The sequence below is a fragment of the Pteropus alecto genome, unplaced genomic scaffold (assembly GCF_000325575.1).
Source record: "Pteropus alecto unplaced genomic scaffold, ASM32557v1 scaffold164, whole genome shotgun sequence".
Lineage (NCBI taxonomy): Eukaryota > Metazoa > Chordata > Mammalia > Chiroptera > Pteropodidae > Pteropus > Pteropus alecto.
The window spans coordinates 19,365,918-19,371,582 of record NW_006439568.1 but is presented as its reverse complement, the minus strand read 5'-3'; the positions used below and the strand labels follow the sequence as shown (position 1 = coordinate 19,371,582).

The 5,665-nt window shown below is 37.7% G+C and overlaps 1 pseudogene; it reads left to right on the top strand.

Annotated features, from left to right (window-relative positions):
* Positions 1–3,362: 3,362 nt before the first annotated feature.
* On the top strand, positions 3,363–4,338 carry LOC102894332 (annotated as a pseudogene).
* Positions 4,339–5,665: the final 1,327 nt, after the last annotated feature.

Sequence of the window (5,665 nt, the reverse complement as noted above, 5' to 3'; positions counted from 1 at the left end):
TATTTGGATAAATACCCAGAAGTGGAATTGCTAGGTTGTCCAGTAGTTCTGCTTTTAATTTTTTGAGGAATCTCCATATTGTTTTCCATAGTAGCTGCACCAATTTTCAATCCTACCAACAGTACACAAGTTTTCCCTTTTCTCCACATCCTCGCCAATACTTGTTATTTGTTGTCTTTTCAATAATAGCCATTTGATAGGTTTGAGGTGATACCTCATTGTGGTTTTTAAAAATGTTTTTTTTTCAATTATAGTTGACATACAATATTATTAATTTCAGTTATATAATACAGTGATTAGACATTTATATATATATGACAAAGTAATTACCCTAATAAGTCTAGTACCCATCTGATACCATACATAATTATTACAACATTATTATCAGTTTATAATCCCTGTGCTGTACTTTACATCTCTGTGACTGTTTTTATAACTGGCAATTTATACGAATTTGATTTGCATTTTCCTAGTAATTAGTGATGTTCATGTTTCATGTGTCCGTTGGCAATATGTATGTCTTCTTTGAAGAAATGTCTACTCAGGCCCTTTGCCCATTTTTTAATTTTTTATTTTTGATGTTAAGTTGTATGAATATTTTAGATATTAACCCCTTATTGGATGTATCATTTGCAAATATTTTCTTCCATTCAATATCTTGCCTTTTGTCTTGATGATTTTCTTTGCTGTGCAAAGTTTTTTAGTTTGAGGTAGTTAATTTGTTTATTTTTGCTTTTGTCGCCTTTGCCTGAGGAGACATATACAAAAAAAATATTGCCAAGACAGATAGCCAAAGAGTTTACTGCCTATGTTTTCTTCTAGGATTATTATGGTTTTGGGTCTTACATTCAAGTTTTGAGTTACTTTTGTGTATGATATAAAATAGTGGTCAAGGTTCATTCTTTTGCATGTGATCACGCATTTTTGTTAGCACCATTTTTTGAAGAGACTATGTTTTCCTTATTGTATATTCTTATCTCCTTTGTCATAGATTAATTGCCCATATATGCGTAGGTATTTCTGGGCTCTCTATTCTGTTTCATTGCTCTATGTGTATGTTTTTATGTCAATAACATTAGTTTTGATTACTATAGCTTTGTAATATGGTTTGAAATCAGGGAATGTAATACCTCCAGCTTTGTTCTTCTTTCTCAAGATTGCGTTGGCTATTCGGGGTCTTTTATGGTTCCATACAAATTTTAGGATTGTCTGTTCTAGTTCTGTGAAAAATGTCTTTAGAATTTTGATAGGGATTACATTGAGTCTGTAGATTGGTTCGGGTGGTATCGACAGTTTAACGGTATTCTTCCAATTCATGAACATGAAGCAATTTTCATTTATTTATGTCTTCTTCAATTTCTTTCATTAATGTCTTTCAATTCTCAGAGCACAGGTCTTTCATCTCCTTGGTTAAATTTATTCTTAGGTATTTTATTCTTTTGATGCAGTTGTAAATGGGATTGTTTCTCCAAATTTTTTTTCGGATGGTTTGTTATTTGTGTATAACAACACAACTAATTTTTATATATTGATTTTTTTATCCTGCAACTTTACCAAATTTATTTATTAGTTCTAATAGTTTTTTGGTAGAGTCTTCAGGGTTTTCTATATATAATATATTATGTCCTCTAGCATTTTTAAAAAGTATAAAATAAGAAAGAAATAAGTATAAAATTAAAAAAGAAAAAGAACACTTGGTACAAATATCGCAAAGAAGAGAAATCACTTTTGAAACGAGTTTTATTCCTCTCACATTGAACTTGAGTTTAATTTTTTAAAAACCTTACTTTTTGCCTTAAAAATGTTTAAGAACAGTCTGGATTCAAGCTCCCAGTTACCTGGGAGCTGGGTCTTTTACCTTTAGTTCTGTGGGCAGTTTTATCTCCCTGGGGGCATTTGACTGATGTCTGGAGATATTTTTTATTGTTATGACCATGTCGGGTAGAGGCTTGTTACTGTCATCTAGGGGATGCTGTTAAACATGCTATAATGCATAACACAGCACCCCCACAGCAAAGAATTATCTTGTCCAAAATATCAAGAGTGCCGTTGTTGAGAAACCTTGTTTGCTTTAGTTAAATTTAGCCAAGCCACTATAGAAATAACAACAGCTATCCTTATTTTTTTTAAATCAAAATTCAAAAGTGAAAAATTTAAGCAGTTCATAATTCATTAAGAAATAAAAAATTCCAAGTAGGTAACTCATTATCTAGCAATATCTTATCCTTACGGGCAATAAGAATGAGCCTAACAGGAAAGAGCCTCCTTCCTTTAAATCCTTTCCCTGAGCAATTGATTCCAGTCACTGAGGCCAATTTTCAAATGATTTACAAAGTTAAGCAGAATGGAAGTTTACCTAACTTTATTTTTCTTTCTTTTTCACCACTTGACTCTGGTCTTTCTCTTTTGCTGTTTTTCTTGCTCATGTTTTGGCTGATCTAAAATCTGGTTGCACCTTGGCCCAGTGAATGTCAGTGTATATACCATCAAATATATGAAACAACCATAGTGTGGTGTCTGCCTGACCTCTTGTCAGGGCTCTGGGTATGACTGACTTTAAGGGAAATACCACCTGCTGAATCACTGGCACTGCCTCCCGCTGCAACTTGTGGTTTCCATAGTGATGTCTCAGTGAACTGTACTCAGCAGAACCTGACTGTTTAAAGACATGAGCAGTTTCCTGGGATTTGAGCTTTTAACTAATCTAGACATGGGAACATGACTTTGACTGTTTTGAAATGTAACTTTACCAGTCAAAATCTTTTGGAGTAAAACACACAGATATGTTTTCAGAAGGGAGGTTGTTAGGGTAGAACCCTGAGGAAGGAAATGAGGATGGCGGTGATGAGAAAGGATTGCTTCAGGAGACAGAGAAACGTTAGTAAATACAAAGGATTTATAGCAGCCTCTCGGGGAAAAAAAGTTACATCAAATGCCTTATTAAATCTTGTCATTTGGTTACTGCAACGACCCTTATCTTTGATAGAACCAGAGAAAGCAGACTGTTATTCAACTTCTTTTTCTTATAATTTCCACTCATAATCTCGTTTTCAGAAAAAAGGAAGGGAAAGGAGCAACCTATTTCCCCCTACTGCTACCTGTTTAGCAGTGTGGGCACACAACAGTCTTTCTGTCTCTTTCTTCCTTCCTTCCTTCTTCCTCTCCTACATTTCTTCTTCTTTCTCCTCCTTCTTTATCTTCTACATTTTTTAAATTACAGAACAAATTAGAGGTTTTTCAAAATTGGCGTGACATCCGTGTGAATTCTAAGTAAGGCATTTTAAGTTCTTGACCATTCATGGTCAGCTTGGATATTTGAGCAATGAATCCAAAATTGGTTGCAACCTAGTGAACATCAGAGATCTATACAGGGCCTTAAAGCCCTGTATTTGAAAGTACTAAAGCATTTCTGTGGTATCCAGAAAAGGGTCCATACAGCATTGTTCTTGGCTCCCACGTAACTTAAAAGGAAACTGTCCAGAGCTCTTGATGTCCTGCAAATGAAGGAGGACGATATCCTCAAATTTCTTGCAGCAAGAACCCACCTAAGTAGCACCAACCTTGACTTCCAAAGGGAACAGTACATCTACAAAAGGAAAAGTGATGGCATCTACACCATAAATTTGAAGAGAACCTGCTGGCAGCTCATGCCATTGTTGCTATTGAAAACCCAGCTGATGTCAGTATCATATCATCCAGGAATACTGGCCAGCGAGCTGTGCTGAGGTTTGCTGCTGCCACTGGAGCCACTCCCATTGCTGGCTGCTTCACTCCAGGGCCCTTCACTAACCAGATGCAGGCGTCTGTCTGGGAGCCGAGACTTCTGGTGGTTACTGATCCCAGGGCCAGCTGCCAGCCTCTCACAGAGGCATCTCATGTTAACCTACCCACCATTGCCCTGTGTAACACAGACTCTCTTCTGTGCTACGTGGACATTGCCATCCTTTGCAACAACAAGGGAGCCCACTCAGTGGGGGCTGATGTGGTGGATGCTGACCTGGGAAGTTCTGCGCATGTGTGACACCATCTCCCGTAAACACCTGTGGGAGGTCATGCCTGATCTCTACTTCTGCAGAGACCCCGAAGAGATTGAAAAGGAGCAGGCCGCTGCTGGAAAGGCTGTGACCACGGAGGAATTTCAGAGTGAAAGACTGTTGCAGCTCCTGAGTTCGCTGCCCCTCAGCCTGAAGTCGCAGACTTGCCCGAAGCCGTGCAGGTGCCCTCTGTGCCGTGCAGGTGCCCTCTGTGCGTATGCAACAGTTTCCCACTGAAGACTGCTCTGCAGCCCCCACCGCTCAGGCCAGTGACTGGGTAGGAACAACCACTGAGTGGTCTTAAGCAGGTCTTCCACATATTCTTAAACAAAATGGTAATAAGGTTGATGGAAAACAAAGTTTCTAAAAGTTTTTTTAAAAAAGAAAGTACTAAATAAATATTTGATTATTTGGTAAAAGGGATTTAAAACCATATAATAAATCAGTGTTTTCCAGCTTTTTGGTATTCTGACCCTTGTAATAGTGCTAACTGTGCATACATTGTAAAGTAAACATTAAGTTAGCTTTGACCCCTTCCCTTAAAGTTATTGAATAGCCAGAGTTAAATCAGGACCAAGAACTCTTTCACTGAATGAATGAATGATTGAATGATTAAAGGAACATCCTTTCATTTAGTCAACATTTATTGAGTCCCAGCTGTAGGGGGATATGTTTTTAAGTCAACTTCATGCCTGGATCTCTTCACAAGCACTGAAGCTAATGTCCAAAAATGAGTTTATTATTTTGCTCCAACTCCCAAATTTCAGTTCTTTCTGCATTTTCTATTTCTGAATGGCACATCTCCCACAAAGATACCCAGACAGAAACCTGGTGTAAGGAAGCAAATTATTAATAATAATAGTAATAATAGTTGCTAATGTTTAGTGAACAGTCACAACACTATAAATGCTTTGTACACACTTAAATTAATCTACTTTCAATTCTCATAATAACCCCAAAAGGAAGGCCCTGTTATAATCCATATTTAGTTTCTGTACTCTGCACTAAATCTATAAAAGGTGATAAAAGGAATTCAGTCTTAAAGGAGATAGACATGAAAAGAAATAACTGCAATACATTATGATGCCTTAGCAGGATACTGTAGGAGCACCCAAGAGGAAAAGCTGGACTTCCTGCTGGGGAAGGAAGAAGCCCTCCGGAGATGAATGATGTTTATCAAAGGGCAGCTGGTTCTGGCATATTGCATGGGTGAGTAGAAATACAGCAAGGCTATTTTCAAAATAAATCGGTGATCCCTCATTCAGATATGTCACTATTAATGAAAGAACCTGTTGTAGCAATGCTGTTATCAGAAACTTATTACCCTAGATCAAATGACATATAAGGTGTAGTCTAATATTCTCTAGAGAAGCAAGAGGGTTTGGGGCTAGAAATTTCATTAAGTACTAAAGATTAATGGATCTATAAGAACAAAAATATATATTTAGAGGTCTTAGGACACAAGGTAGAAAGGAAGGTATGAGAAGTGGAGGCAGTGAACCAGAGCAGGGTGTGCTGCAGATCCTGGTGGACAGGCCCATGACAAGATCACCCAGCAGTGACAGAAAATAGGCTTCCAGCAGGTGCGTACACACACATACCCATGCATACATGAAGGCTGGCAGCAGCGA